We start from the raw sequence: 12616 nt of genomic DNA, 5'->3' as shown, positions 1-12616 counted from the left end.
TTAGAAACCATCCTGGATACCCACTCAAAACACTTAGGGGTTGGAGAAGAGCAGTAAAGCTGACAGGTGCATTTGAATTATGCTCTGTCCAATACTGGGTAACAATCAAGGCAAGGGGATAATAAAGAAGGATGCAGAGAACCTAGCTCCTAAAATCCATCCCTCTTTTCCATTTCATCCCCATCCACCCAAACAAAATCTCCTTCCCAAATCTCCCATTTGGAACCCTGAATACAGCTAAGGAATCAGCCCCTGAAAGCGTAATTTGAATTCTACCATTTCCTGAGTGCTGCCTTCACATCCTTTTTCCTCAGGCTATAGATCAGGGGTTAAGCACGGGAATCACTACAGTATGCAACACCATGCCCACTTTATCAGTTTCCAGACTGTAGTCAGAACTGGGCCTGCAATAAATGAAAAGGATCGTTCTGTGGAAGATGACGATGACCGTGAGGTGGGAGGCACAGGTGGAGGAGGCTTTGTACCTTCCCTCTCTAGAGCACATGCTCAGGATGGTGATGATAAACAAATAGGAGGTGAGGATTAACATGATGGTGATGATCTCACTGAAGGTGGTCACAACGTATACCATGAGTTCATTCATCGGCATATCAGAGAAGGTAAGAGATAAGGGAGTGGATAAATTGCGGAAGAAGTGGTTGATCACATTTGCTCTATAGGACAGGATCTCAAGAGCTAAACATATGTGAATCAGAGAACACATTTTCACAGAGACAGCAGACAGACACCAGTCCCATACAGAGCTTCTGGGACATGATAACCATGTAGAGCAGTGGGTACCAGATGGCCACAAAGCAGTCATAGGCCATCATGGCCAGCAGGATGACCTCAGTGATCACACATGTGCTAAACAAGTATAATTGCACAGTGCATCCCAGGAAGGAAATGGCTTTTTCCTTGTCTAAGATATTGGCCAGTATCTTAGCCATAATGATGGTGGAGTAGCAGAAATCCACAAGGGACAAGTGACTAAGGAAAAAGTACATGGGGGTGTGGAGCTGAGAGCTGACCTGGATCACTGTGATCATGCCCAGGTTGCCCATCACTGTGACTCCATAGATGAGAAGGAACACCAGGGAGAGGAAGATGCTCAGCTCAGGGACGTCTGATAATGCCAGGAGGATGAACTCTGACACAGTGCTGCAGTTTCCCTCCTCCATTTGCCACTATATTTCAGATTCGGGAAAACACATAAATTTTTTTGCCTATCTCCTAGGAAAAGACTAATGGAGAAAAGAAGATTTCATATTAACTTCAGATAAATGGCATTGATATAAAACACTGTTTTTATGAGTTATAAGAAAAACATATTTTTTTTAATTATTCCAAATGTGAAATACCTCAGTAGAGCCCACTGATCAAAAATAATTTTAGCATAAAAAAAAAGCCTTATGAGTTTCTTTACACTTATTGCCACAATAGAATTGAGTGTTTCTATTATGTTAGGTTGTTCAATGGGCTTTAAAATACATTTGATGACATGCTTTACCAATACATGGAAATTAACACTTGTCCCCTGATCAACTTAATAAGCTCTGAAGAATCAGGGCTACTCCTATTGTGATACTATATAACATACACTTTTTGTTAATCCATTCTACCTATAACATGACTTTACCCAGCTGAGGGTCTCTTCAATCCTATAGTTGGGGAGTGTGAAATCCTAGACTGCAGGAGAAATACATACCTGACTTCACACATATGGGAGATGAGAACTGTGTGAAGACTAGAAATCACACAACCTGGTATTTTCACTATATCTTGGACTAAATTTAAAGAAATGGGAAAAAAGAGTGGTCCTGAGTCATGCTTTCTCTACTTCCTAATCAAAAATATGTGAGTTATTTGCCTGCCCCAGAGCTAAAAGAGGAAAATAAACTTGGAATATTTTCTTCCAAATTTTCTAGGCCAATAATAGGAAACCCAGTAATGGTAAATGCAACAGAAAGTTCAAAAGAATATATTTCCTTTTTCGAGCAGAGATAGTTCACATGTCCCTGAGTCCCCATGACCAGCTCATGGGCACATTAATTCAATCTTCAGAATTAAGGTGATATTTAGGAAGCATCTTCATGGTTATTTTTACTAGATTCCATGAAGAAAATTGGTGTGAAAGAAGGAAAAAAGGGGCAAGAAGAGGGAAAGAATAAGGAAAAGATATACCATTTTGTTTGGTCTGAATTCTTTCTCACACTGATAGAGGTTATGCAATTTTTGGTGTTCAGATGAAATTGTCCCAAGTTCCCATCCATTATCTTTTAATGCCAACGTAAGCATTTTGTGACATAAATGCAACAGAATATGGGCTATATTAAAAGTTCTCCACTTTGAAGAGCTTAATTAGACATACTTGTTAGAATAATTTTTGCTCAGAGAATATATTCATTTGTATTTTCAAGTAATTTGAGTCTAGTTCTAGTGACCACCCTGATGGACAGACATTTATTGTCTGGTCCTGAAGATATCAGGATGTGTACAGAACAGAGTTAAGACTGTATACCATAATAAAGCTCCTGGGAACTGGGTACCTTAAATTCCCAAAATAATAATTATTTTTTGTGGAATAAAAAAGTAAAAAATTAAATATAAAACTAACTCTGTAGAGGTTACAAGATGCAAACAGTTAATCTCTATGGCATATCATCAGGATTTTTTATAAAAATCAGAACCTAGAAATAGACCTCTCTCATAATCCTAATAGGCATCAAGTACCTGGACAGGAATATCTAAAATTTCAGAAGTAAAATTGATAGTTAACTTTACTTTCTCAATAATTCTAAAACTTAATTCTGAAATGCAATTCTAAAGATGTGAAAGTGTAGGAATTATTAAATCAAGCAACTTGGATGGTAACAAGTACTCAAATCCTCATGTAAGACATGCCAGTATCAGTGACCTTCATGAGTTCTAGAAAGAAGGTGAAAGAACTGTTTATATCTGTCCTACACAAACTAATGAAAAGTGGAAGCATCTAATGTATCTTCTGTAATTACAACAAATTTCAACATAATAAAGATATGCATATATAGTGATACAAATAAAATATATCCATTTTAATGTCATTAAATCAATATTTTAAACAAAAGCTTAGCATTTTCTCAGCATTCCTCTTTTTGTCCAAGGAAGTCAGGCATCAAAGTCATAACTGATTAATGTTTTTCAAAAAGGAATATCTATCAAACTGCTTTATTCTACAGGTGAGTAAATGGAAGCCCAAGGAAGTGGTAACTTTCCCAATGACACTAAGATATTAATCAACCTACCACTACTACTCAGATCCCCCTACTCCCAGACATGTGCCCATCTCTCTATGCCAGTCTCATTATGGAGTGAGATAGTAACATTTTCATTTTTCAAAGAGCACATTTTCCAATGCTTCATTTTGCTAATACATTTGACTAGTTATAAGGAAACCTTTAGAAAATATAACTAGGGAAATTAATCCAATGGAAAGCATTTAGTGTTGCAGAGAGGTTCTGAAGAGCTGTGTCAACATGAGACATAGGGGAAAGGAATTTAAAGAAATGTTGCCATTCAGGATTAATTATGATATAAGTATTAAACTTTGACAATGTTACATAGCTTTTCTAGGCTGCTCTATCTTCTCTCCCTTTAAGGTATGTAGAATAGGCATTCTGTACCTGTATAACTTGATAAGAAGCTGTATGATAGCTTAAATTGTCAACACACTAAAAAAATTTACAATAAAGGAGTTTTTAATACTGAAAGAATGGTGAGATTTCTCAAATTGGTTCCCAGATAAGGCGGTCAGATAAAATATAGGACACCCAATTGAATTTTAATTTTACTTTTCATTGGATTAATTTCCCTTTTTATATATTCTAAAGGTTTCTTATAACTAGTCAAATGACTTAGGAAAATGAAGCATTTGAAAACATGCTCTTTGAAAAATGAAAATGTTACTATTTCACTCTATAATGAGATGCATAGATAGAAGGGTACATATCTGGGTGTTGGGGGTTCTGAGTTGTGATAGATTGATTATCTAATATCTTAATGCCATTGAGAAAGTCATCACTTCCTTGGGTTTCCATTTACTCACCTATAGAATGGATAATGATTTTTTTTGTCAGTATATCCCAAATACTACCTGGGGCATACTCATATCAAAAAATGATTTCATTATTTGTCTGAAGTTCAAAGTAAATTGGGTGTAAATTATATGTTTATTTGCTAAATCTGGCAACCTTGTGCCCAGAATTCAGAATTTCAGTCACCAACTCAAAAGCCAGGGACCTTCCTGGTTTTAATGCTGTGAATTTCATATGCCAAGAATCCCTTTAGTCAAATTCCCCAGAATGAAGATCTCCTACTAGACTATCACTTTTGGTAAGGTCATTTCTAGTTCTGCAACCCAACAAATATGTTCCAGATGTTCCAACACTAAAGGCCTGAGGTCCCATGCAAAGATGAGGCCTCTCAATGGTACTATCTGTGCAGATACCCAAGAATTTAAGGACAAATCAGAAGGCTACTTTCTTCCAACAAGCCTCACTGTTATAAAACTCTTTTAGTGTCTTAATTCTGAGTTTCTCAACCTCAGCACTACTGGAATGGAAAACTATCTGTTGTGGGGAGCTGTCCTTGCATTGTACCATGTTTAGCAACATCCCTGGCCTGTACCCACTAGAGGCCAGTAGCTGCACCCCATTCAGTCATGGCAATGAAAAAATAAGTCTCCAGACACTATCAAATAACCCCTTGAGTAGGAGGTGCTTATAATCACACCTAGTTGAAAAGACTCCCTGATTTCCTTGATTCTGGTAGATTTTAATGCCTCTATTGTCTGAATTCAGCTTACAATTAATATGCAGATTTAATATCATGGTTTCTTTTTTTCCCAAATTATGTCCAGTATATGGTTTAACAAAAAAGTATTATCTTTGAATACATCTAATATGGTTTCTAACATACTCTTCATTATGATTTCTTCCCATTTATTTTTCTTTTGCCTTAACATTTTTTCAATATTTAAAAATCTTACTTAGAACAGTTTCTATTTATTTATTTTCTCCAGAAGGCTCATTTCATTCATTTCAAATGAATATATTTTTTTAATTCCTTCCTATTCTCTCGTGAAATTCTTTCAGAAATTCACCAAAGCAGGGAAATATGTTGCTGAAATCTCTCAGGTCAAGTCTGTTCTATTTCTCCCACTCCCAGGAAGCAATTGTTCAGAACACTGCCTTTGAGGAGCTAAGTTAAGCCAGGTCCTCTATAAAAGCTTGGTATGAAGAGTCTACTTCCTATTCCTCATGTATCCAGATATATAATGTCTGCAGTGGCAGGAAATTTCCCCAAAATGATTTTTCACTTGAAGAACTGCTTGTATCAAAGGCATTTTCTAGATATACTACATGTGAAAGAATGCCATACTTTCTCAGAAACTGCAAATAAAAAAAGGCAGCCAATCTCCTGGTTCTCGAGAGCTTGTTTGTCTAGATGCTAAGACTCCAATGTCAACTTCCACTCTTGTGGCACCAGGACCCTAGAGAAAATCTGTTGCCTTATTCTCCAAGATCTCGAAGCAGGTAATTCATATTAACTACTATTTTCTGCTATAATACCAGATTCTTGTAATCCCTGAAGGCAAACAACAGCAATTTTAGAAACATTTTAGATGAAACATAGCTAAAGGTTTAAAACATTCTCCCTGCTCTATCTTCCCAAAGTATCCAAAAATGTTTGTGTGTTCAGGAATCATAACAGAAATTATATTTTTAATTTACTCAAAAATATTTCCTAAGTGTCTTCCATGATCTTGGCCTCTTCAAGGCATAACCACACCTTCATTGACACTAAACACACACAGGTTCCTCTGCTACCCAGTTATCTTCTGCCAAGGGTATTAAGTGCAACACATCTCTTCTCTACATTGAAGATAGGATGACAAATGTTGACAATTTGATTTCTCAGTGTCCCTAGCAGAAGCTACATCTGGGTCTAGAACTTGCATTATTAAGGTTTATAATGTCATTGCCAACACCTCAAATCCCTGATAAATTTAGATATTGTCTCCTATTCACAACATTACCCCATCTTTGCTTCCAATTTATCATATAGTTTTCCCCAAGTCATCCAGAATTCCGCATTCCCTTCACATCCCATGTTTCCACCAGGTTCTTGATTCTTCCTTCTTCTTACCATTGATATATCCTTCAAACATATTTTAATTATTCATACTTATATTATTCTATACCCTCCTATTGGTCTTCCTGCCTACAGACTTTTCCTTTTATATCTGCCCATCACACTGTTAATAAATAACTGTTTACAAAATGAACAAATTTACCTTTATATATTTGTCTGAATATTCATTAATACCTCTACAAGGGTATGCTGGGAATGTTTTATATGACTGAGAGAAAAGGAGAGTGAATACTCCTGTGAAGGTATTACTTATTCCAAAAACAATTAAATTAAATAAACATAAACTAAAGTAAAATGAATAAGTGAAAGCTATCATAAGCAAATCATTCCCCAGCTTGTAAATATGAGTGACACCCATTCACATAGGTATATGTCCAAATTCCTAAAAAAGACAATCAAGTCCTTCTCTATTAGCCTTATTTCTCTCAAGTTTTCTGTAAAAATTTTTGGTTCATATATATCAAGATACATATATATATATATATATATATATAATTTTATCTTGTTAGGGCTGATATGAAAAATAATACCCTAGTTGGCTTAAACAACAGGAATTCATTGTCTGTTAATATGGTGAATTGAATTGTGTGCCCCAGTTTGGCCATGTCCTTGGTCTGAAAATTGCAAATAAGATCTCGCCAATGTGATACTTCAATAAAGGTGTGGACCAATTGAATCAGGTTGGGCTTTAACACACATTATTAAAGTCCTATACAAACAGAAGGAAATTCAGATGCAAAGAGAGAAAGCCGTGAGGAAGAGTCAGGAGCTGGAGGTTAATGGAAACTGAAGGAGAAACGAGAAAACACTGTCATGAGCATTATATTTGGCAGAAAAGCTAAGGACCCATACTCATTAGCAGTCAGCCCCAGAAGTCCACAGTTTTTCAGGAGAAAGCATCACCTTGCTGGTACACTGATTTTGAACTTCTCCTAGCCTACACTTTGAGCCAATAGGTCCTGTTGTTTAAGCCAAGCCACTGTATGCTATGCTTTAGCAGCTAGAAAACAGAAATGCATGATATTGAAGGCTATAAGTCCAAGAGTAAGACATTAACAGGCCATGGCTTCTCTTGGAGTTCTAGTGATGACAATCCTCCATCACATGGAGATAACACTTTCTGGCTTCTTCTGGTTTATTCTGATTTCTTTGGTCTGAATTTCTCCCATTTATATTGCTTCCAGTCTTAGGGATTAAGGCTCACCTTTATAATGTTTGGTCACACCCAAATAGAATCTTTGAAAATGCTATTCATAAATGAGTCCACACCCTGACATACCTGAACATATTCAAAGATACTATTTCAAAATGAGCACACACCTACAGAAATGCAGATTAAGACTTGCACATGTGTTTTGTGGGGTACATAATTCAATGCCCAATTCTACATAGCTGCACATTTGTGCAGTGTCTCATCAGCCTGGTTTATTTCATCCATGAAAAACTACTGAGATGTGAACCATTGCAGGAAACTTTTTTTAACTCCTCCAGACTAAGTTCGTCTTATTTGATAGTTATGGTTTCTGTTCATCATCCATTCTTTATTTCTTTCTCACACCACAGTGTGTTGTACTTATCTGTGTATTCATTTCTGTGGCTTTCTATGCAACTAGAGTGTGGGTTCTTGGTGATCACTATTTATCTTTCACCTATATATTCTCTTCACCTATTTCTGTGTCTATCCCAGAGTGTATGTTATTGAATCAGAACTCTCAGACTTATTTTCATCATCTGAAACATTTGAGATAACAACAGTAGTCTTCATTCTGTGAGTAAGAACATTTCCATTTTTCAATTCCTTGTATTAATTACTGCACCCAGGCCTGGGTCTCCAGTCATATGCTACTTTCTAGTCTTGTGATCTGTCTTCCTTCCTACACTAACCTTCTGTCTTTGTTGTAAGATGCAAGTAATAATGAATTAAAATGCATTCATGCCTTGAGTGAGCTATAAATATTCAATTTAAAATGTATAATAAAATCTTGACTCAATAGTTCCTCTTTGCCCTGACAGTTCTGAATCCCTACCACATTTCTTTGATTTTAAGATGTGTTTTGATCCATAATGACATTTCTGAGATAGGATCTATTTTACAATCACTATGTCATTGTTGAATTAGCAAAGTTTATTCATAGTGGATATATTTAAACATGGTGAATATTATAAGAGTGTAACTATTAAATGGTAATGGACATAGAGAAGGGTGCACAGTGAGAAGCTTCACAGAGATAGTGACCCTGACACTTGGACACACTGTCCCCACCTGTCTAATTAGGATACTCATTGATGTGCTGAGGAATAATTTGAGAATGAGTTGAGATTTATTCTTTCCAATATTGTGTCTTTCAGAGTGAATGCTATTGTTGACATTATGACCTCAATGTTTAGGTGGATTTGTCTAAAATCACAGCTAGTGAGAGAGGCAAAATTTGTCATAGTTTTGTTGTTGTTCTTTGTTTTGTATATTCCTCAGCTAAATACCCCTTATTAAACCAAAGTATCAAAATAAACAAATAAGAAAAAATTGATTGTTATTAAAGGCATATCTCAGAGATACTGTGGGTTCAGTTCCAGTCCACTGCCATAATGCCATCACAATAAAGAGAATCACACAGAATTTTTGGCTTCCCAGAGTATACAAAGTTATGCTTACACTACATTGTAGTCTAATAAGTGTGCAATAGCATTTTGTCTAACAAATGCACATACCTTAATTAAAATGTGACACAGAGACATTAAGTGAGAACATACTGTTGGGAAAAAGAACAGATAGACTTGCTCAAGGCAAGGTTGTCATAAACCTTCGATTTGTAAAAAATGTGATATTTGCAAAGCACAATAAGATGAGGTATGCCTGTATTGACTTGAGTAGTTTTAAGTGTGTTTGTGTCTAAGTCTATAATGTACTGAACTACCTCTTATTTGTACATCTGTAAAGATAGTTTTGATTTTAATACAAATGGCATTAAAGTATTTCTAAGAATTGAACAACTAGATGGATTGGAACAAAATTTCAGAACATGGATTATTTTAACCCTGTAGTCTGTTTGCTTGGTCCTTAAACAGGTTTTGCAGTGAAACATTTACATCAAATTTTGAATTCTGAGCATCACTTTTTTGATGGTTATTGATTTTTTTTTCAAAAGTGAGTTTTAGTGTGAAATGAACAAATGCTCATATGATTGATTTAATTGATCCTGGGAAGTGAATAACAAATAAAAGGAACTCTTATGGAAAAAAAATGCAAGGAAATCTCCAATGTGTTCCCATTCAGGTTGAGGTTTAATCTTTTTTCTAGTTTGTAAATGTCCTCCTTCCACTGATGATTATTGTACCAAGCCAGAGGCACAGTACAGCTCTGTCCAGGTAACAATAACACAATTGCTAGTAGAAGAGGGATGGTATTCCTTATTGCTTTTCATTATACCAATATATTCCATGGTTACCATATAGAAAATTTTGTACTTTGACTGTTAAATGGCACTATAATATCTTGTAACTTTATTTTAGAAAATAAGGTAGGGGTAGTGTTTTATGTTCAAGGTTCTAGTGGAAAGGTATAATGCCAAGAACATAGTTTATAGTTTAATAAAGATATTATACATTTTAAGGGATATATCACAAACCCATAGAAAAGGAAATAAGTATCAATAAATAGGGTTGTGAAAATTACTATACAGTTTGGGAAGAGGAGTTAGAAAATTACTTTGTAAGCAATCATTCATTCAGCTAACATACAAAATCACATAAAAGCCTATCAGTTTAAGACAAGATTTGTTTTCTTAGAAAAGCATACAAATTCAAGATAAAATGGAGAATATGGTAAGATTTATGTTTACTGCTCTTATTCCTTTAACTTCAAAATATTAATATGAATACATAAAAAGTAAACTATACCATAAGAAGCTTAACTAATATATAACATGAAATGACAAATACCAAATTGTCATAATTTTCAAATATATTCCCTATGAGTTATGTTCTTACTATATAAAATATCTTGCAAATATTATTGAAACATTAATACAAAGTGGAAATATAGGAAAGTGAACAGAAATCTCACAGAAAATATTTTAAAATATTTTTGAAAATGAAACGCTACCATTTGTCACATTTCTCTCTTGTTTTCTCTGTTTTTAATTTTCAGATTGACACGTAAGTGATCAATTGTCTTGGAAAAAATCAGCATTAGAATGTTTTCTGAAGCCCTGTTTTATCCCAAATAAATTTTTACAGTGTAAATGTGTCTTTACTTTTCTGTGTGATTCATGCACTTTGCACATTACACTTGATTTGATTGCAGATGCAAAATGCAAAAGTAAAGTTAAAAGTGGCAGGTACGTCTTTATGGTTCAGCCATGTATTCCTCTAACTTACCCCCTTCCTAAATTCTGAATCATCCATTTACATTCTACAAGATCACCAAATGCCAAAAGAACATTCTACTGATGATTAAAATATCTTTTGAAAAAAGTTTCCCAGCAAAGCTTCATCTTTGTTACTCTGGCTAAAAATAACCAAGATAAACAAAAGGCTATTATTTTATAGAAATTATGGGAAAAATGTTAGACTTGCTATCTGATATGGAACCATGGAAATTCACATACCTTAATGGGTGACCACCATAAACATCACCCCCCACCCCCACACCATCTCATCTGGTTTTCAAATGCTGCAAAGTATCAATCACACCTTTGATTAATATAATGAAATAAAATCTGAGGAGTCTTAATGCTTACATAAGTGTTCACTTCTAGAGAGATTCATTCCCTCTAGGGGAGATGACAAGAGGGAAAAAAAAATCCTTTCCATGTGTTTTAGATTGCAAGTCCCTCAGAAGTTGTGTTTATTTTCTCTTGTCTCATTTCCAAGTCTTCCTTTCCAATCTTTGGGCTATGATGTTCCTTCTGTGACTCTATCCAATGCATTCCACAGACATTCTTGCTAGCTGTCTTCCTGTTAGTTTCTGCTAAGTGGAGGAACTGGAGGTGGAGGGGGAAGGAAGGAGAATTGGAGGACTGGGAAGATGTGGAGAGGAGAGGAGAAAGGACTTCCTTCTTGTTTTCTCAATTACTGTTTGTGTGAATCCAGCAGAAATAGATTCTTTGCACTGGCTAACAGTGTCTTATCATTTCACCACTCTCTTCATAGGTTGAAGCAGCAGACTTTGGTCTTGATAAGACCCTACTGTTACATGCCACTATAGGTCTGAGCATGCTGAGGCCTGATCTGTACACAGAGGCTCAGACACCTGAGAGCAACACCCCTTCCTCAAGACTTAGCAGCTGAGTGCAGAGCTTCCTCCAAGCTCTGAGATTCTGGTAACAATTCCTTTTCCCAATTGTCTCCAAATATCAAGTATAATAACTGTTTTCTGAGTCTAATAATCACTAAATTAATACATTGTGTATTTCAGCCTTCCAACACCTAAAATTTCATGTATTAAATCCCTCTGGGGATTTGTTTTACTGAGTGGACCCTAAATGATATAATACTCATGACAATGTGGGACTATTTTAGGTCAATTCCCAATTCCTGAAAGTCAACATAGTGCACTAAGTTGCACCATTTATTCACCAGTGTTTATTCATTCATCAATTTAAAAAAAAAGACAAATGAAGAGAAACTGAAATATGCCAATGATAGTCAAAGAGAAAAAGATGAATAACCTTAGGCCTTAAAGACAGTGAGCTGTCATATGTCTAATATGTTGTCAAAATTTAATCTCAATATAATGCTGTGAAGTAGGCAGTATTACCCAATATTTTAGTCAGGAAACCAAGGATAGGAGAGTTCAAATTACTCACCAAATGAAAAATTATGATCAAAACACCAACCCATGTTTTCATGAACTCAAACTCATGGACTCATTATTGGTAGATGGAGAGAATCTTCTTTTAAAAAAAGAAATGTAATGTAGAAACTCACATGAAACACAACGGAAGTACAGTTAAAGCCTCAGTCAGTGCATCTTAATTGTGACTGAGTGGAGCGGTGGGGTTTAGGCTTGTTGAGAAAGGGGGAAGAAAGGCCAGCTCAGAGAACAAAGACATGCAAAGAACATGAGCAGAGACTAAGAAGTCCACTTACAAGCCACAGGAATAATTTGATCCACTATAGTTAGATATTAGAGTAACTATGAAGACAAGAAGGAAAAGATAAATTGAGAAAAATCAGAAATGCTACTACTGATAATAATGATTATACAAACAGTTGCAAATATATATCTTGTGGAAAATAAGAATGTAATTTTCAAAAGAATCATAGTTTCCATAGCAGATACAGAAACCAAGTCTAATTCTCCTGAGTTATTCATTAGATTTATGAAGGTTTTACAGCAAACTAAATGCCTGTGTGTTAGCAGTGCTATTTCCCATATCCAGTTAAAACAAAACAGATTGAAGAAAAGCAAAATATGGGATTA

At 35.3% G+C, this 12616-nt stretch overlaps 1 pseudogene; it reads right to left on the bottom strand.

Moving 5' to 3' along the window:
* Positions 1 to 272: 272 nt before the first annotated feature.
* Positions 273 to 1181, bottom strand: LOC119536836 (annotated as a pseudogene).
* Between the last annotated feature and the right edge of the window lie 11435 nt (positions 1182 to 12616).

This window comes from Choloepus didactylus, chromosome 6 (assembly GCF_015220235.1).
Source record: "Choloepus didactylus isolate mChoDid1 chromosome 6, mChoDid1.pri, whole genome shotgun sequence".
NCBI lineage: Eukaryota > Metazoa > Chordata > Mammalia > Pilosa > Megalonychidae > Choloepus > Choloepus didactylus.
This window is presented reverse-complemented; position numbering and strand designations above follow the sequence as displayed.